Genomic DNA, 22,323 nt, shown 5'->3' with positions numbered 1-22,323 from the left:
TGTATAGACTCTTCAGTTTTAGAACAAAACCCAAGAAGCTATACACTTTTCTCTACACAAAAGCTAAGAAATATGAACTACATGATGAAGAATTATGGAAAATGGAGAGGAAATGGATAGAGAAAGGAGATGAAATGGATGAAGGAAGACATGAAAGAAGTCCAAAGTGAGGGAAGGGTGTTTTTATAGGCCAAAAGTAATGAATGAAGGGTGGAGATCAAAGGAAATGAAGGGCTAGATGTGATTGACAAATGTGTAAGCGCAAATGTGGATCTAGCTTTAACTCCACATATAAATGACCTAGAAAGCCCATAGGTATTTTGATGGAGGAGAAAAATTAAGGGTGAACATGTCATTGTGTAGGGGAACAATGTAATAAATGGGAGACAAAGGTGTAAGGTGTTAGAATGGGACCATTTGTCATCTTTCAAAATTTGAATTTCAAAATAACCTAGACCTAAAGTCTTCTCACCTAAAGTCTCTAACCTTAGTAAGCTCTTCCTTGTCCTCCACACATGTTCTCGGCCAGCCAACTCGGCCGGAAATGTCCAGAATCCGGCGTTGACCCATTTTTTGTCAGTTTGCGCACTTTCTTCTCCTTTCTTCCTTCAATTGAATCTCCACGGAATTGGGTTGTGATTTTGCTTAATTCTTATTATGGGTACAGTTGTGGGTTGTGATCTGTAGTGATTGGGAAATGAGTTGTGAGGTCATCATTTTGACAAATGCTTTATGTTGAAAGGAAGTGAGTGTGATTTGTCATTGTGATGATATGATATGATATGAACTTGATGTTTGGTTGTGTTGTGGAATTAAATATTGTTGCGTTAATTCATCTCACGAATTGAGAAATTATAAACATGCGTGACGTGAGTCACTTTAATTGAGTTTACTCATACGGGCTGAAAAGCTTACCGGGTTTGTTTTGTTCAATCCCGGTGCACTATTCTATGGTGTAGGGGTTTTTGTGCAGGTTAGAATATCGATTAATGGTCATCGAAGCTGAGGTGTATGTTGGATAGCGTGGACGTCGAGTGGTACTCTTAGTTTTAAGTCTTCCGCTGTGTAGTGAGTTGTGGTGGGTGCGTTTACTTATTGAATTATTATTTGGTTTAATTTGTAAACACTTGGTGATGTGATATTTGACTCTAGAGAACGAGTCGGTGTTGACATTGTGAGTTCAGTTTGTTTGTTGCTTAGTTTTAATGAAAAATTTTCTAGGTGTGTTTTCTTGTGTTTGTTCTTGCGTTTCGGATTTGAATTTTCTTTATTCAAAATTCGGGGCATGACAGAAAGTACTAGATCGAATCAGACAATGAGCCCTATATCATTGGAAAGCTATGGATGTCTACTTTCTGTAGAATTTTACGGATCTCAATTTCGATACTTTTGGAGAAAGTTATGATTATGTGAGTAAAGATAGTTCAGAAGAGGAAATCTGCTCAGGAATTTACAACCATTCTTGGAGAACTCAAGTTACATGGCACAAGATCGGCAATCGTAATGTTTCAAGTAAGTCAATTCAGATGAGGATTCAATGATGAACTTATTCCTACTTCTACAAGAAATATTTCAAGGTTTTCCCATTCCAAATGAAGAAAGGTATCTAAACCCAAGTTTTACAAGGAAACATGAAGCCAAAGAAGAGCAGAAATCTTCCCTATATAAGAGAGCACGAATTTACATGAGAAGGAGTCTCGGGAGCACAATGTAAATGCCTATGGAGCGGAGACGACTCATCCATCTTTCCCTTTCTTTTTCCTTTCCATTCTTTTTATGTTTTTCCTATGTTTTACTTAGTTATCTTTTGTTAAACCTTTTCTATGGTTAGGATGATGCCCTATCATGATTGTTTATGTACTTTGATGTTTTATTGATGGATTTATAGTTTCTTTATGATGACTGCTTATTCATTATTTGAATTGATGCTTTATGTTTAAGTTCTTTGATTGATCCCCTTAGAAGATCACTACTAGAAAAAGGACCTAAGGGGACACATCATATGTGTGCCTATTGGTGCCTATAAGGACATATATGTGTACCCATTGATGCAAAGGGGACACCGTCATTTGTGCCTATTGTTAATGTTCCTATTGCTAAATGGAACAAATAACTTATGTGTCCCTAAATAACAAAGTGGGACCCATGGTTTCTCAAACTACAAATATAGTATAAATACCATATATTTGTACAAATACACTACACCTATTGGGGACACTTTAGCTATGTGTGCCCATTGGGAGAATTTTTATTTCTTTTGGCTTCCCCCTCCCTAATGGGGAATAATTGCAAAACTAGGCAAAAAAAAAAAAATTCAATATTCATTAAATACCACAACAGTAAATAATACAAGAGAATAGTAGTCACACAATCCCATTCTATATATTTTTTCCATTAAACTCAGATTTCCAACAATACATCAACAAATTCCTCTCGCCCCAAAACAACTAAACTCAAATTTTAAACTTTTGAGTAGAGAGAGAGAGAAACTATTTACCAGCATGATTAAAATATATCTTTATATATATATATATATATATATATAGTTGCAGTCCTTTCATCAGCAGGATTCAAAGAAGCAAGTGAATTTCTTAAATTTCAGCTCTTCCTTCTAAGTTGATTAGAAGATGAGATGCTTCCACAGATTATGAAGGTTGTTTAGATTGGATATTGACCTCTTTGATGCACTCGTTGCCTACATGAGGACATGCCCCAAGTCCATCAAATAGATTAAACAGAACCATCAAATAATTTCGCTACAAGAACACACGCTGGTCCCTTCAAAATTACAAGTTTCATTTTGTGCTCAGACATAAAAACAATTGTAAAATGGTACTGTTTATTAACTAATTGTTTGAACTTCGAGCGTGCTTTTCTTTAATAGTCTCAAACACTCACCTGCACTGTATTATTGCCAAGATCCAGCAACCAAAATCCAATAATAAAGACAAAAGCTGCCCTTGTTCTGGTACCTTTGAAGGTTGTGCATTTTCTTACATGAGTTGGCTAACAGATCAGGAAGTTTTGCAATATAAAATACAAAGAATCAAAATAAAGCAACCAACCTGCAATGTTCATGTGTATCTACTAATAAGTATCCAATGTCTGGGCTTTAACAGTAGATGATCTCTTTTTTTAAGCTGCAACAGATCAGGAAGCTTTGTCAGGGCTTAAGCAAAGCTTCTTCTTGAACATCAAAGCACTTTGGTAATTAAATGTGTTGGAAATTTTGATTCGATATTTCAAAATACTTTGTGTAACTCCCAATTCATTGAAAAACTATTTATTACATTTATTCTAAACCTTTACTAATTCATTATGTTCATAATATTAGGGCATATTAAGGTTACGGGAGTTACGATATTCCAATAATTATCTCATTAAATTTGCATAATATCTTGTTTGCACCTGTTTTTTGCCCATCGACCTACTAAGCTCTTGCTGTTAGATGAGAGAGAATTTTGGCTGGTATTAAGTAAGGGCCAAGAATGAAGTCACTCGATCATTCGGCTGAGAATGAAATTAATTGGCCATTCAGCTGAGATAAGGAAATTAGTCTAATAAGCATTAGGTCGACTGAGAATATAGAGTTTAGGTCATAAGGCCAAAATGAAGGTATTGATTGAAATCAGAGTTTCTCGGTCACTCGACCGAGATTATAGTTTTGAGTCGTATGACTGGGCATTGTTCGGTTACTCGACCGAGAGTAGAGTTTTGAGTCTGAGATAAAGACATCGTTCAATCACACAGCCGAGGTTTGAGATTTTGGGTCGAACAACCTAAAAGATGATGAAAGTGGATCACACGGTTACATGGTTGGGAAATCCAAGTTCAAATGAGTGACTGCGCAGATGGGCTGAGAAAGATCTTAGATATGCTTGGCCAAGCCCAACTGACAAACATCGGCCAAAGAGTCTGTTCAATGAAGGAATCCTCACAAGGAAAGAGTTCAAATCAATTAAGGATTTCAATCGTGAAGATTGATACGCTCAAAGCAAGCATATAATTTAACCCTAGAAATATCATTAGTAGTATAAGCAAGTAGGGATCGTTTTATTCAGGGGATTGAGGGTACACCTGTCAATGTAAGACAATTTAAACAATTAAAATAAAACAAAGTATAATATTTACACAATATAAACATCATTTACGATTTAGGGGGATTTTAGGGTTTGGTTTTCGAAAAATAAAAGAAAGAATTAAAACTAAGTACAAACAAAAACACAAATACAAGAATGAAATGTAAGAAACAATGATTAAAACCAAGTTCATGATTAGATTCGAATTAACCTTATAGTTGTTCTTCCAAGTCATGTGAAAGGAGTTGATCATGTGAAACATTAGAAAGCAAACGATTTCCCATATTTTACTTTCAACCCTAATTAATCTAAGCGAAAGCACAAAGACTAATTCTATCAAACATGCATTCAAGCTCTAGAAAGCTAGACAATCATACATATTCAACGCATGAAGTACATAGAAAGGCTATCAACTCAAGTGTACAACTTAGTATGAAAAAGTTCATCTAATTGCAATCCTCTTCAATTAAATTCGACCTTTGTCCAAAGCCTTTACTACTTTTGATTTAAGTTCATAACACAAAAAGCTGAATCATGTTCTTAAATCTAGCACCACTCACTATGCCAAAAACTGCATCACACTACACTTTTTAGACAACGAAAAAAAAATTTCCGTTGTGTGATCACTGAAACTGCTTCACACAACAGGTTTAATGAGATTGGCGTTGTATAAGGAGGTCATACATCAATTTTTTTGGGTCCAAGATTATTGTACAACAGTTTTAAGGATTTGTCTGTTGTCTGAATGTAAAAAAAAATTCCACCTCACCTTGCTCAAATTTGGGTCGAAATTTTGACTCACCTTGCACAACAGTATTGTTGTATATGTTGTATGAGAGTAAGTTGCAAAATAACATACAACACATTTTTTTGTTTCTGTTGTGCAAGTTTGGAAGAAAATCACATGTACCCCAAAATGTGAGTGAGTAGCCCCAAAAAGGCCAATATTTGAGTGAAATGCTGGTACACGATTTAAGCTCCTACAACGGAATGGCTTATTTGTGTTGTCTGAATGGGAAATGTATGTCCCTAACGTCAAAACTGCTACTTTGATTGCACATAGGCGGGAATTTTCAATTTGCCCGCCCGCGCCTGGCCTTTTTTTCTGTTCAGTTTCACACATCCCAATTAACTTTAATTTTCTTTTTCTTCTATTTTCTTCTCGTTCTCTCTCTCTCTCTCTCTTTCGCTCCCACCCACCCTCTATCCTTTTTCTTCTCTATCTGAAGCAAGAAGCAGAAACAACTCGATTTTCAACCTCGGTCTTTTCCATTCAATCTATCGTCTCAATCTATCGTCTGTTTCTTCCTGAACATGCTACGGCAAGGCCAATCCCCATATCAAGTCAACGTTCTTTTGCAACAAGAAGAAGAAGAGGCTGAGTTGCTCTCTATGGAAATTTCACAGGTTAAGTCTGAAATTTCTCTTGGGTTTTACTCAAATTGAGTATTTTCTGTGATTGAGTCTATTTGATTGAAGATTTCTTTACATGTTCTACTTTGCATTAGGGTTTTGGATTTGTGGTCGGTCTTGTAATTGGGCAAGATTGGCTATTCTTACTTTGCACGACCTCTCTCCTTGACTTACTCTCTCTGTCTCATGAATTTTTGGGTTGAATTGAATTTCTGGGTTTACAATCGATCTGTGTCTCACTCTTTCATTAATTTCTTGGTTTTCAGTTGAAGTATCGAGCTCGTGGTCAACTGATCTTGCTCTTGGAGACTTGGTTCGATTCAGAAATTTTCAAGCTCGGGTAAGTTGCTGCTTTACTCTTGATTAAATGAATGAATGTTCTAATTGCTCTTGCTGCCTTGCTGTTGGTTTAATTTCATTATGTCAGTTCCAATTGGTTTGGATGTTGAGTCCTAGTTATTTCGCTTATCAAGTTATGCTTGGATCTTTGCAGATACAAGAGTATGTTGAAGCTACAAGCTTCTGTCAATTCTGGAGGTAAGGAACAGAAAATTAATGTTGAGATTTATGAATAATTTTCAGATGGGTTTGTTTTGATTTTTGTTGTGTTCTTGATTTTATTTGGTAATTTTTGTTTCCTGGTGGGTTTTTGGGAGAGAAGGGGCTTTTGAATGGCCAGGTTTTGCAGCTTTAACAGCTTTAAGATGAGTGCAACCCAGATTTTGTTGTGGAAGCGGTGTATCTGTTCTTTGATGATTCTGAGAAGCTTCTGAATTATATCACCAGAGCTCTGTGAGGCCCCAAGATTTTTCTTTTTCAATCTGTCTTTATATCTTTTGGATTGGGTTGCTTTGTTTTGTGCTGATGCTTTGCTTTTGGATACTTTGATTTTGTTGTTCATGAGGTTTTCCCTTTTTTTTTTCATTGCACAAAGTGCAACCAAGTGTAGACTTCAGAAAAATTAGTGCCCATGTTCACCAGTTCAAAGTTAGCAGCTCCAGGTACATATATAATTCCCTTTTTTTTTCTTGTAAATAGAAAATTACAGAAAGTAATGTCAATTACTCAGTCTCTCTCTCTCTCTCTCTCTCTCTCTCTCTCTCTCTCTCTCTCTCTTTCTCTCTAAATGTAGATATACATAGAATGTGTACTTATGGTTTTATGATTCTCAAATGGATTGATTTGGTTTTTTTTTTTATATATATGTGATAGGAGCATTTTAATGCGACGTTTTAACTGTTATTTCCCTATATTTTCTGCGTTATTTCCTTAATAAAACTCTGTTTAGGAAAGTTTCCATTCTTCGAATGGGAAAGTTCCTAATTGTAGAAAGTTTCCGTTTTGTAGTTTCTATTTTCCATTTTTAGAAAGTTTCCATTTTAGTTTAAGAAAGTTTCCATTTCTTATTTTAGAAAGCTTCTATTTTCAGGTTTTTGGAATAAATAAGCTGAATTGAGTTCATAAATGGAACGAGAAGTTTCATGAAGATGACATGGCAAGGAGAGAATCAAGGAAGAGTTTTTTTAAAAAAAGGAAAATATATTTTCCTTGGGGATTAAATTTGCCGTGTAATACTTAAGGAAAAACAAGGTGACAACGTGGGAATTGAAGATGATTGATTGAGGATTTCAAGGAGAGATTTTCTTGGGAGACTTTTATGGAAAGAAATATTGTTGGAGGAATAATTTGGTGTGATTGCCAACGTGAAAATCAGAAATAATCAAGGAGAGAGATTCAAGGGAGATATTTATGGAAGGAAAATATGTGTGCACCAAGGAAAAGCTAAAAAGGCGTCTAGATTCATCCCTAAATTCCCTAAAGGAATGTTGGCCGAAATTCATGAAGAAAATCAGAATAATTTCAAGGAAATTCGGCAATTAAATATTAGGGAGGTATTTTAGAGAATTATGATTGGTTGGAACACATCACAAGGCTTACTTGGCATTCTATGATTGGTTGGACCACATCACAAGCTTACTTGGCGAATTATCATTGGTTGAAGCTATGTGGAAAATTCTGATTGCTTTGTGAACCCTAGCCATGCTCCTATATAAAACTCCCCCTTTCTCAACGTCAAGGGTTCCTCTCCCCCATACAATTTACACTTTAGAAAAAAATCAGAAAATCTTCTTAGCATAGCCGTGAGTTTCTCCATCCTCTAGTCATCTCCACGAGTTCAAGCAAGGCCAAGGGAGAAGAAGCATAGCCGTGAGCATCCATCATCCATCTCCAACCTTGAAGCTTGCTTTCGAGATTCAAGAGACCACCACATCAATCGTTCACCACCATCCCCATCTCACGGTGTAATCCGATTCTCCTTTGTAACCTTTGCTTTGAATTTCGTTGGTTATGAACTAGTTGACATGTGTGTTTGAATAAATATTAATTTCTGGAATTTTTATGATTAATTGAGAATTTTAAGATTCATATTATTGTTCTTCGAGAGTTGCTTATGTGGGTTAGTTTAATTAAATTTGCGTTATAGATAACTTTTGTATTTTAATCTTATGTGGTTGCAAACACTTAGGGTTTCGATATAATTGGTGCTAGGTTTAAGAACATGAAATCGACTTTTCGTTTTGTGTAAACTTGAATCAAAGTAGTAAAGGTTTTGTACAAAGATCGAATTTAATTAACGAGGATTGCAATTAGGTGGACTTTTCCATACTAAGTTGTACACTTGGGTTGATAGCCTTTCTCTATGTGTAATGCGTTAAACATGACATGATTGACTAGCTTTCTAGGGTTTGATTGCATGTTTGATAGGATTAATCTAGGTGCTTTCGCTTAGGTTAATTAGCATTGAAAAGTAAAAAATGGGAATTCATTTGCTTTCGAATGTTTCACATGATCAACTCCTTTCTCATGACTTAGATGAACAATATTAGGGTTTGAATCGATTTTAATCATATGTTTCGATTTTGATCTTTGTTCTCTCATTCCATCTTTATTTTTATGTTTTTGCGTTTTATTTGTTTTCTTTACTTAATTAATTTTCGAAAATCCAAAAACAAAATCCCCCCTTTTTCGTAAATAATGTTTATACTTGTGAATATCTTTGTGAATATTATACTTTGTTTTAATTTTAATTGTTTGTTTGTCCTACATTGACAGGTGTACCCTCAATCCCCGGAATAGAACGATCCCTATTTATTACGTACTACTAATGACATTTCAGGGTTAAATTATGCGCTTGCTTTCAGGCGCATCAATATGGTTTTATCTTCTCATTTAGTTTCACTTTCTTTTCAATCTTCTGAAGTTATAACTTTAGTATTCACTAGTGTTCTGTTTTTCACTTACTCTACTCAGTAGCAGCTGGCATAAGGTTGTTTGTAGCAAGACATTCCTCACCATCTTCACCATTTCTAACTACATTTCCTTCTGTGAATCTTGAAGGCAGTGAGAGATAAAGAAGGGATTCCTGTGTTGGAAGATGTGGGTGAAGGAGTAATAAGTGAGGAAAAGATAGTGGGGAGGGAGTTGTTGGAGCTTTTGAGAGATGTTAAGGACCATTTCATGAAGGCCTATGATTCTGGTTTGGATGTTTCAAGGATGCTAGTGTCTAACATGGTTCAGATGCTATCTGCATTGGAGGAGATTGAAGGTGGGGTCATTCTCTTTTTTTTTACTTGTGTGTCTCTGAAGAAAATTTTTGTTATTCATCTTTGCTAGGTGCAGCTCATTTCTTTATTTGATTTGATTAGAAGGCATTAGAGAGAACCATGATTGAATCCACGTGAAAAAAGTTGCAATTTATGTTAATTATGCCAAATAAAGGACCCATCTTTTCCTTCTGCAAATGTAGAACTGTTAAGATTGCATCTCTTTGTGGCCCAACTTGCCCTTGTTCAAACATTGTATTCTGCTTAGATTGGCTTTCAGAGCAGTTGTCAAGTTGCCTTGAGGTCAAATTATCCTCCGAGTCCTTAACCATTTCCAAGGCAATAATCTGACTTAATTTATATGAATTTTTTTGTTTTTTTTTTTGTTTAGTGTCATCTTGTTGCATGCGTTGGTTATCTCGCTTGCAGGTCCTTCTATCCATATGATCACTGCTAAAATGTCCAAACAAATATGATCCTCTGGTACCTGAGATTGCTCACATGAACAACCGCAAAGTCATCGTCTGTGACAACGACACCAGAGTAAAACTTCCCTCTCTAACAATTACTTCATTACATTTCAAATTCAAAGTAGTAGGTTACTAGGTTTTGACAGTTTTGGTTAAACTATTTAAATCCTCTATGCATCACAAATTTACAAGGGTAGAAAGGATCTGAAAACTTGCAACTGTGTGGTGTGTAGTTGTTTTCAGATATGCTATAGAAATCTGTGGAATAAGTGGCAGATTTGGTCTTTCATTTGTGCTGTGGTGAATCAAATGTTGAAAATTATTTGTGCTGTGGTGAATCGATGTAGATGCAAGTCTTTTTCTTTTTTCTTTTTCTGCAACTTCTTGCATGTAGCAACTCATGTGTAGTGTGGCTTTTGATGTGGGAATATTGCAGGCTGCCTCTTGAAATGAGTTGTTGTTTTTTGTTTGTGGTTGTAGATTATTCAATTGCAGAGAAGTTAATTTATTCTCTCAAGTCAATTTTTTAAAGGTTTCCTTCCCTTGGCTTGTTAACTAACATTACATCAGTGGTGGCAGAAGTAGAAGAAAGAAGAGAGGAGCAGCAGGAACAGGCATATTACATCAGTGGTGGCAGAAGTAGAAGAAAGAAAAGAGGGGCAACAGGAGCAAGCATTAGTAGTGGGCGAAGTGGGCAAGCAATCATAAATAGTCCAATCATCACTGTATCCATTTCTAGCACACTTATGTTTTTGTCTCTGATGCAATGTAAGACAATAAATTGTCACTGATTCATGACTTTGTGGAATAATGACTAATACGAATGTATATATCTTGGTGGATCCAATGTATTTTGAAGTTTAAAGTATGGGTTAAAGTATTGCTAGTTCATTTGATGGTTTGCATCAAATTTTATTTCCATTTGATCACTATTGTTCATTAGGTAAATGGATGTTTAAATGATCATACAACAGATTCTCATACATCAGACAATGGTTCTTTGAAAAAATAAAGTCTTCTAATTAACTCTCATACAACAGAAAACACTAGAGCTCCGTTGTCTGAAAAGCTTAACAAACAACGGACTCAAACAAGTTCTGTTGTCTGAAGGCAGCACCGCAGCTGCTGCGCATGGCATCTGCTGAGCCATCACACAATAGTTATAACACATACCCGTTGTCTGTGTGTTTATCAGACAACTGTGTTCCACCGTTGTCTCAATTTTCAACAGACAGCGGCTCGCTCTACATCGGTGGCACTCCAAATCAGACAACAGTTTCTGTCTGTTGTCTGATAAGTTTTTTGGCATAGTGACTCATACATAAACCCTAAAAGTTTCGAACCAATTAAGATTAACATACAAGAGATATCAATTAAGCAAATTCAATCGAACAATCACACATAAGCAACGTTGGAATCACAAAAATAGAATCGAAATCTTCATTCAATCATAAATTTCAGAATTTAAACCTTGTTCAAACATCAATGTTCAAGCTTCAAAAGGGCACGGCTTCAAGGTGGAATGATGGAGATGACACGGCTTCTTCTTGCTTCTTCCTCCCTTGCTTGAAAACGCAGAAGATTAACTAGAGAATGGAGAGAGCTTTCGCGTAGAGAGAATTTTCTGAATTATTTGGTGGTGACTTGAGACGTCTAGGGTGCATAGTATATATAGGGAACGGCAATGCTTAGCCTCCAAGCCGTGTATTTTCTGTTTATTTCCCAAGGAATTAAATTAATAATTCCACATAGCTTCCACCAATGAGAAATTGCCAAGTAAGCCCTAGTGTGTCATCCAACCAATCACAAAACTCCAAGATGATTCCCTAATATATTCTTGCTTAAATTCCTTGAATATATTTTTGATTTTCTTCTCATATTTCGGCCAAAATATCCTTAGGGTTTCTAGGAATGCATCTAGACGCCATTTGAACCTTTTCTTGATTTCTTTCCTTAAACTCCACCCTAGAAAATCTCTTGGCGTAATCTTTTATTTTCTTCTTGATTTTTCACGCCACTTTCTCTCTTCCTTTTGGTTTTCACGGAAAAGCATCCCTAGGGTTTAGGTTTTGCATCACAAACCCTAATTTCATGGGCTTTCATGGGCCTTGATCCATTTTGCTGAAAATCCAACTCAAATCCATAGAGTTCTTGGGCCTTGTTGCTTCAACTTCAAGCCTTTTCATCCTCCAACGTCAAGACACTTCATTTTTCCATTTCTTTTTTATGGTTGCGTTGGAAACTTGCTTGGTAAGCCTTCCTCCATTTCGCAGGGTTTCCTGGTTGAAACATGAAAGCTTATTTCTTCATTTCTGCTCAATTGTGTGGCCCTTTTCGTGTCATATTCGCTTGTCTTGATGTTCGCAAGCTCCTCTTTCCATTCGTGAATTCATTTCCACTTTTTAGCTCGGAGGTCCTGGAAATAGAAACTATTACTGAAAATAGAAACTTTCCTAAAATCTTGTGTCCTAGGAATTACCACCATAGACATATAAACTTGTGTCCCTATTTGTGCCCGTCGTGGGACTCCCTTAGATAAACCCTTTTGAGCCTACGTTAAGCCTTTTCTTTCATTACCCTTAAAATATTTAACCTAAACCTTAGTATAGCTATAACCCTACCCTTTGTTCTAAGAACTTAGTGGAGCTAAATTGAGACTTTACTTGAAGATTTTTGGCGTCAATGATGAAAAATGAGAAGAGGTGAAAGTTCAAGTGTGGGGGTAGACTTGTCCATAAGAGAAAAATACATGAAAAAGCCGTGGAAAAAGAAAAAGAAAAATGAAAATATGTGTACGGCTAAGAAAAAGAAAAAGAAAAATATATCAATGGATTTTAGTCCCCCATACTTGGTGAGTTTGGAGTTTACTTTGAATTGAAGGCCCACTACAGAAAAATTTGGCCTTTGTCCAACTCACTAGAGATCAAAGGAAGTTTAGAGTGAAGTTAGGGCCCAACATGAAGACATTAGGCCCCTTTATAACGCCCCCATGGGATAGTGACGTTTTTGCATACTTGGCAGATTTCTAGAAGTCTCTCTACATTTGCCTGAGCTCTACTAGGTTTTTAGGACATTTTGTTGAATTCCTTACCCTTCGTTTCTTTAAAACCTTGAGCCATGACCCCATTACAACCCTTGATAAGACCTTCTTGATCCTTAAGATGGGACAGCCCTTGATGTGGAGATGAGTTACAAGAGCTGAACCTATGGCTTGGGTCCATCTGTGCAAGTAGTTGGTATCCTTCATGAGATCTTTAAAAGAAAAATATACATATGCTTTCGTTTCTTATAATATGTGATATACTTGCTATCTTTCACATATACTTGAGTGTATAAGCTTTTAAGTATTGCCATGATCTGAGAGAAGAAAGAGTGGATATACCTTGTGAGGATTTGAATCAAACTTTTTTGAAGCATGCTTAACAGAAACCATCACCATTGTTCCAACCAAGTCCTACTTGTGTATATGTAACTTATGTGTTTTAATTAACTCTCGAATGCCTAAACATTGACTCTTGGTGAAGTGCTAATCTTGGTGTTGTGAAAGTAAGAGATTGCTGAGACAAATAGTTAAAGGGCAATAGAGTCTGTTATGTGTCGAGTCTTTAATTTTTGTTGAGTCGTAGTCGTGTCTGTGTTGTGATTTTGCTAAGGGACTAGCAAAAGCTAAGTGTGGGGGAATTTGATAGGAGCATTTTAATGCGACGTTTTAACTGTTTTTCCCTACATTTTCTGCGCCATTTCCTTGAAAAATCCCTGTTTAGGAAAGTTTCCATTCTTTGATTGGGAAAGTTCCTTATCGTAGAAAGTTTCCATTTCTGTAGTTTCTATTTCTCATTTTTGGCAAGTTTCTATTCTTAGTTTAGGAAAGTTTCTATTTTTCAATTTTAGTAAGTTTCTATTTTTCATTTTTAGAAAGTTTCTATTTTTCGTTTTAGGAAAGTTTCTATTTTCAGTAATAGTTTCTATTTTCAGGACCTCCGAGCTAAAAAGTGGAAATGAATTCACGAATGGAAAGAGGAGCTTGCGAACATCAAGACGAGCGAATATGAGACGAAAAGGGCCACACAATTGAGCATAAATGAAGAAATAAGCTTTCCTGTTTCAACCAGGAAACCCTGCGAAATGGAGGAAGGCTTACCAAGCAAGTTTCCAACGCAACCATAAAGAAGAAATGGAAAAATGAAGTGTCTTGACATTGGAGGATGAAAAGGCTTGAAGTTGAAGCAACAAGGCCCAAGAACTCTATGGATTTGAGTTGGATTTTTGGCAAAATGGATCAAGGCCCATGAAAGCCCATGAAATTAGGGTTTGTGACGCAAAACCTAAACCCTAGGGATGCTTTGCCGTGAAAACCAAAGGGAAGAGAGAAAGTGGCGTGAAAAATCAAGAAGAAAATAAAAGATTACGCCAAGAGATTTTCTAGGGTGGAGTTTAAGGAAAGAAATCAAGAAAAGAACCAAAAGGCGTCTAGATGCATTCCTAGAAACCCTAAGGATATTTTGGCCGAAATATGAGAAGAAAATCAGAAATATATTCAAGGAATTTCGGCAACAATATATTAGGGAATCATTTTGGAGTTTTGTGATTGGTTGGATGACACACTAGAGCTTACTTGGCCATTTCTTATTGGTGGAAGCTATGTGGAATTATTAATTTAATTCCTTGGAAAATAAACAGAAAATACATGGCTTGGAGGCCAAGCATTGCCGTTCCCTATATATACTATGCACCCTAGACGTCTCAAGAGTGTTCCCCTACTTCAGAAATCAGTTTATACGCGAAAGCTCTCTCCATTCTCTAGTTCATCTTCTGCGTTTTCAAGCAAGGAAGGAAGAAGCAAGACCAAGCCGTGCTCATCTCCACCATTCCACCTTGAAGCCGTGCCCTTTTGAAGCTTGCTTTCGAGTTTCATTAGTTCATCATTCGAGTTTTACATCACCATCTCCATTCACGGTGTAATTCAACCTTCTTTCTTGTAATCACTTTTGATTCTCCTTGTTTGATTTCGTTAGTGATTGTTCTAGTTAACATTGATGTTTGAACAAGGTTTAAATTCTGAAATTTTATGATTGAATGAAGATTTCGATTCTTATTTTGTGATTCCAACGTTGCTTATGTGTGATTGTTCGATTGAATTTGCTTAATTGATATCTCTTGTATGTTAATCTTAATTGGTTCGAAACTTTTAGGGTTTATATATGAGTGGTGCTAGATTTAAGAACATGATTCAACTTTTTGTGTTATGAACTTAAATCGAAAGTAATAAAGGTTTTGGACAAAAATCAAATTCAATTGAAAAGGATTGCAATTAGGTGAACTTATTCATACTAAGTTGTACACTTGAGTTGATAGCCTTTCTATGTACTTCATGCGTTGAATATGTATGATCGTCTAGCTTTCTAGAGCTTGAATGCATGTTTGATAGGATTAGTCTTTGTGCTTTCACTTAGATTAATTAGCGTTGAAAGTAAAATATGGGAAATCGTTTGCTTCAAATGTTTCACATGATCAACTCCTTTCATATGACTTGGAAGAACAAATGTAAGGTTATTTCGAATTCAATTATAAACTTAGTTTTAATCTTTGTTTCTTACGTTCCATTCTTGTATTTGTGTTTTTGTTTATACTTAGTTTTTATTCTTTCTTTTAATTTTCCGAAAACCAAAACCCTAAAGCCCCCTTAATTTCATACATGATGTATATATGTGTAAATATTACTTTGTTTTTATTTTAATTGTTTAAATTGTCTTACATTGACAGGTGTACCCTCATTCCCCGGAATAGAACGATCCCTACTTACTTATACTACTAATGATATTTCTAGGGTTAAATTATATGCTTGCTTTGAGCATATCATTATCTTGCCTATATATATTTGAGCCTGAGGCTAATTCAGACAGACTGAAAATATGGGGGTCAAGAGAAAAACAAGAAAAATATTGGATAACTAAAAATCCAATAAAGATTACTTATTGTTGAGATTATTCAATAAGCTATGTAGGTTAGAGTCGATTTTGGCCAATACTCTGACAAAACCACTAGGCTAAAGGACGAAACTAGTGGTTAATACATCGAGGGGGATGAGATTATGCCTATAACAAAGGTCAAGAGTGATGGTAACCCAACCTATGTGAATGGCGATCCCAGGAAGTAGGTTTATATGGGTAATAACTTTGAGTCTATCCCTATGATGCATATATAATGCTTTAACTGGAACGTACAAGGATGAACTTTGTTCTTAATAAATACCATAGCCCTTAAACATGGGTGGTGTGTTTGATTCCAGTACACACTTGATGGACTTACCTATATAAGTGTGGAAGTGGGGCCGCTTCCTATGAAACTTGGGCAAGTCTTCTAGAGTACTCATGAATATCCAAGTAGGGGTGCATGGCCTATTCCTACCCACCCGCGGAAAATGCTTGATTTCCAGAGTTCAGTGTGCATGGTAGTTCTCTGATTCATATTGTCACGCCCCGAACTTCGAATAAAGATATTCGAATCCGAACCGCAATAACTTAACAAGCACAAGAAAAACACATAGAAAATTTTTCATTTAAATTAAGCATCTAAACATCTGAGATCACAATATAAATATCGACTCGTTCTTTAGAGTCACATATTACATTACCGAGAGTTTACAAATTAAACTGAATGACAATTAAATAAGTAAACACACCCACCACAACTCATTACACAGCGGAAGACTTAAAACTAAGATTACCCTTCGACATCCACGCTACCGAACGTACCCCTAGCATCGACAACGATTAATTGATATTCTAACCTGCACAATAAACCCTATACCATAGAATAGTGCACCGGGTTGAACAAAACAATCCCGGTAAGCTTTTTAAGCCCGTATGAGTAACTTCAATTAAAATGACTCACGTCACTCATGCTTATAATTTCTCAACTCGTGAGATAAATTAAAGCAAAAACATTTAACTCCACAAAGCACAACCAAACATACAATCACACTAGGTAAACAATTAGTAATCCCTGCATAGAGAATTAGTTCAGGAGATCACCTTTCAAATCATAGCAATTCCTGCGTATAGTTTAGTTCAGGAAATTACATTAAAACAAACAATACAAAATGCAGTAATCCCTGCGTAGAAATTTAGTTCAGGAGATTACTTAAAAATCAATCATAGAAGAGAAAAAAGAAACCAAACAATAGAAATGAAAAAGGAAATTAATTAAAGAAATCAACAACTCATGCTAAAACCAAGACTTCACCCTTCAACTCCAATTACACCATCTCACAAAATAACTCATTTCAAAACTCGACATCGTTACCTCAATCGTAGCCCGTCACCGTCTAGGGTTATGGCAACCGATACACTCAACCAATCGTAGCCCGTCATCTGCCTAAAATTAGAGCATCCAGTTCCCTCAACTAATCGTATCCCATCATCCGTCTAAGGTTAGAGCATCTGATTCCCTCAACTAATCATAGCCCATCATTAGCCTAAGATTAGAGCATCCGATTCTCTCAACTAATCGTAGCCCATCATCAGCCTAAGATTAGAGAATCTGATTTCCTCATACCGGTCACTATGTCAACCCTAAATCCAAAATTCGCAACATACAGGATAGCTTTCTCACCACATGTTCAACAATTCATTATTCAACATCTTACGTGCGGAAATAAAAGCTTGAAAAATAATCAATCCATTCCAATCATCTCATCACTCGATAACAAGCCAATCAATATATATATTCCACGTAAATATATATATATATATATATATATATATACGTAGTCATTCACGCAGGAATGATCACTAATACCAACTATAGTTTACAAATTTACTACTCGAAAATCATTTATAACAAAATCAAGTTTTAACTTACCCATGAACCTTTGTCGATCAAGTTCATATATTTTAAAACAAATAATTTATTTTGATAATTATGATTTTACATACTAACAATTTAATCTACTAAGTTAAACATAACTAATTTATTGACCGAAACACCGTGAGATTTACTCACCTCTAAATCCTGCTGCGTCTTCACACAAAGCCAAGACAAGCACAAAATCATCCATACTCCGCTCACACAATTCCGTCGATCACCTAATCACATCAATGTCACACTCAATACAACACAAAACACACAATTCACAAATCACAATTATACGACGATCCAATAGTCGGATCCTCATCCAAGACCATCCAACGTCTTCGGAACACTTCTACGTTCAATAAATCAAAAATACAAGTCGATCGGATGGCCAAATCCTCACGGATCGATAACCGAAACCATCGAAATCACAAAAACCCTAACATGCTCATACGATCTCCAAAAATTACAAACTATATATCGAAATGCTCGTATCGACAAGTAGATCGAGATCGAAATCAGGAACAGAAACTGTCCCTGAGGTGGCCGGAAACTGCCGGGAAACACCACCACAGTGGCGGCACCGCCAACGGCCCAAAGTCGGAATTTGGCAAAACTTCCAACACCAAAGTTCTTCATCTCAACTCCAATTGAAACATTCATAACTATCACAAAGTCTGAATCGAAGCCATATGGCCGGAATTTACCTCGAAATCTCTGAAACTCGATGAACCCTAGAATCACAATCTTCAAAATTCGACCTCCACAGGTTGAATCGTTGCAAGCCGTTTTGTGGAGAATATCTACGTCCTTTGGGCTTCAAAAGCCCCCAAGGATCACTGGCTATGGTGGCCGGAAACGTGATCTCCAATATGGGCGATCTGCAGCTCCACCGTGTGACTTCTCGGCATTGTAGCGTCGTGCACAGTGCTTCCCACGACCAAACACCACCACAGACGTGTAGAGGGGACTGAGGAGAGCAGGATTCCTTTTGGAATCGAAGCAAAAGGTGGCCGGAGGAGGAAGAACGACTCCTGCGAAGGTGAGGGGGCGAACCGGAGTCGGGACCGAAGAGAGAGAAAAAGTTTCCCTTTTCGGAAACTTTTGATTTTTCTGATATTTTCGGATTTTTTTGCTATTTAACCAAAATAGAAACTTTTTCCAATTATCATAACTTCTTTATACGAACTCCGATTTTCGCGTTCTACATGTCTACGAACTCGTATCGACGCGCTCTACAATATCCGTGAAGGAAGTTTTCACAGAATCCTAACGTATAAAAAGTCAACCCTTGAATCAAAGCTTTCTGGGCGAATAATTGCTCAAACTAATTTCCGCTCCACCCTCAAACCACGAAATAGCTCAATGAACACTTAATCAATTCCCGGAAACCATTAGAAATTAATAACGAATTTCCGGGGTCTTACACATATTAAGAAATTTTGGTTCATAGAAAATTTAATTTTCATCAAATTTCTATGGATCACAAATATTTATCCTATGACTGGTTCAGAGTCCAAAAGACACAAGTTCAGAAGCATTGGATTCTCATTTTTCTTTGGCATTCTATAGTTTCCTTTTTCATTTACCAACTTCCGTATTTTGAAATATGTGGGGGATTGTTGGAAATTTTGATTCGATATTTCCCAATTCATTGAAAAACTATTTACTATATATTTATTCTAAGCCGTTACTAATTCATTATGTTTATAATATTAGGGCATATTAAGGTTACGGGAGTTACGATATTTCAATAATTATCTTATTAAATTTGCATAATATCTCTAAGCCTTTTCATCTGCTATATATACGTATCACTTCTTGGTCTTACACACAATGAAATTCATTATCTTCTATAGTTCTCTCCTAGCCATTTCTCTAGTGAGTTCATACATATTCTAGAGTGTGCCTTGTTCTTGCTCTTCCATATTGCCGAAGGAAAAAGTCAAGCATTTCTAGGATCCAAGTTTGCGAGTGTACGCTTACAAAGATTAACGGTTGTTGTACCTTGGACAGTAGGGCACCACAAACCTGCTACACCGAGACATTGTCTCCAAGGGGCGAAATCTACTCTTAAGGGTAGTGTTTACACGCCTCAACATTAAACTCTTTTTGAAGTAATCATTGGGTGGCAGCTCGCAAATCTAAAAGATAAGTGTTGATCTTCTATTTTCAGCTTATTATGGCATTAATGTGATTATATTTATTTACTAATAAAATATTGTATTTGTGGAATTTTATAGGAAACGAAATCTGGTGACGGAAGTAGAGCATCCATCGACCAAATTTTCCAACAAAATGCAGGAAAGAAAGAAAAGAATTAAAGAAAGCACCACCTTTAGAGGTGGAGCACAGTAAATGTATGATAGCAAGGATCCACCCAGAGCAAGGTAAAAGGCTATTGGGAAATCATGTCCTGCATAAAATGGACACCATTTCATCATTGAAATCCATCCAAATTTGTTTACAAGAGCCAGTCCACCATTTACATTACTTACCCACACATCCAACATACCAGCTGAGACAAGACTTCCTAAAAGCTACCCAGATTTGAGTATAACCTGACGGAATTCAAGAAGGAAAAACGAACAAGATAAGAAAATTCAGTCACTGCCGATGGTTATCCATACATAGTTCAGTGAGTTACATCATTACCATTTAGTATCTAAACATATTAAGATAGAAGAGGTGTAAGTACAATTGATAAATTTTTTGTTCCAGCCAGGGATTTCAAATTTTCCACAGCCTCTTGCCCAAATTTTCTTTTCATTGAGCTAAGAAGATATATTATTTTTTGTTCATGGACATGCTTTAAAGTTTCCATGCCCCAGACCTAAATGTTAATAATGCAATCTACAATAGTCTAATACAAGTGCAAAAGGAGTTGAGAGGCTTAGAGAGGTAGTATACACTATCCTTCTACTTTTAGTATTGCAATCACTAAAACTCTGCAGATAAGAAACTCTGAGCCCTTTTCAATGGAAGATTGTAAAAAGAGAACGGGGCAGAACCCGTTAGACATAGTTTTCTAGGTGCAAAACCTATAGCTCCAAAGAAGTCAAATTCTCAGACTCACGTCGTTTGCTCACCAATTACTTCAATTGAAAACCCTAAATTACTCAATCAAATTACCAGTTACTCAATTGAAAACCCTAAAATCACCAATTACTCATTTCAATGCACAAACTACCTACCCTTGACAATTAAACTGAAACCCAGACGTTCAATTTCACACAAACAATAATTGAGGAAGAGATTGAAGTACCTGAAGTGGTCGATGGCACGGGAGTGATACGCTCAAAGAAAGCATATAATTTAACCCTAGAAATGTCATCGTTAGTATATAGTAAATAGGGATTGTTCTATTCTGGGGATTACACCTGTCATTGTAAAACAATTAAAGAATTAAAATAAAAACAAAGTATAATATTTACAAAAATATAACAAAGTATAAACAAATTTACGAAATAGAAGGGGATTTTAGGTTTAGGTTTTCGAAACTTAAAATAAAAGAAACAAAGAACACAAAAACACATGTACAAAAATGAAACGCAAGAAACAAAGATCAAACCAATTTCATACAATCAAATTCGAATCAACCCTACAATTGTTCATCTAAGTCATGAGAAAGAAGTTGATCATGTAGAACATTTGAAGCAAATGATTTTCCATATTTTACTTTCTTTCCTTTACTAATTAATCTAAATGAAAGCACCTAGATTAATCCTATTAAACATGCAATCAAAGTCTAGAAAGCTAGCTAATCAAGACATGTTCAACGCAAGAAGCATAGAGAAAGGTTATCAACTTAAATGCACAACCTAGTATGAAAAAGTTCATCTATTTACAATCCTTTTCAATTAAATTCGACCTTTGTCCAAAGCCTTTACTACTTTTGATTCAAGTTCACAAAACTACTAGGTGAATCATAAACTTAAATCTAGCATCAATTATATGCAAACCCTAGATGTTTCGAACCATATAACATAAACACATAAAAGATATCAATCAAGCAAATTTAATTGAACAATCTCACATAAGCAACTATAGAATCACAATCATAGGAATCAAAAATTTCATTCAATCATAAGAATTTGGATTTAATCTTTGTTCAAACATTGTTGTCAACTAGAAACAATTCCAACGAAAATCAAACAAGGTTACAAAGAAAGAGGGTGAATTACATCGTGAGATGGAGATGGGGATGGAAGCTTGACGTTGGATTCTTGAATCTTGGAAGCAAGTCTTCAAGGTGGATGATGGATGATGATGCTCACGGATCCTTCTTCTCTTCTTCTTCCTTGCTTGAAAACCGTGGAGCTTGCACTAGAGGATGGAGAGAGGAACTTCACGTTTTTGAGAGAAATTTCTGAATTGTAAGGTGTCTATAACGTCAAAGAAGGGGAGTATATATATATAGGGGACGTTGGCCTTGGTCTCCAAGCTTCATCAATCTTCTATTATTTTCCCAAAGAATTATTTAACAATTCCACATAGCTTCGACCAATAACGTGGCGCCATGTAAGCCCTGGTGTGTCATCCAACCAATCAAAACTCTCCAAATTAAGTCTAAAGATATTATTGCCGAAATATATAAGATTTATTTCTGATTTCCTTTGCAAATTTCGGCCGAAATTCCTTTAGGGAATTTAGGGATGAATCTAGACTTGTTTTGAGCATTTTCTTGTTGTCCACGCTTCTTCTTTCCTTAAAACTCTCCCTAGAAAATCTCCAACATAATCTTTGATTTTCTTCTTGATTTTCACATTGCTTCCTTCTTTTCCTCTTAGTATTTCACTGCAAAACACAAATACTCTCCCAAAAATATCTCTTTTGCGTCACAAAACCCTAATTCCAATGGGCTTTTATCCATTTGCCAAAAATCCAATTTAATCTATAGGG

At 36.0% G+C, this 22,323-nt stretch overlaps 1 long non-coding RNA gene across 1 annotated transcript; it reads left to right on the top strand.

The window, feature by feature from the left end:
• The first annotated feature begins 8,628 nt into the window (after positions 1-8,628).
• LOC121052027 lies at positions 8,629-10,440 on the top strand. Its single transcript, XR_005807801.1, has 3 exons — positions 8,629-9,099; positions 9,489-9,640; positions 10,147-10,440. It is a non-coding gene; the product is annotated as an uncharacterized LOC121052027 (long non-coding RNA).
• The last annotated feature ends 11,883 nt before the right edge of the window (positions 10,441-22,323 follow it).

This window comes from Rosa chinensis, chromosome 3 (genome assembly GCF_002994745.2).
Source record: "Rosa chinensis cultivar Old Blush chromosome 3, RchiOBHm-V2, whole genome shotgun sequence".
Lineage (NCBI taxonomy): Eukaryota > Viridiplantae > Streptophyta > Magnoliopsida > Rosales > Rosaceae > Rosa > Rosa chinensis.
This window is presented reverse-complemented; position numbering and strand designations above follow the sequence as displayed.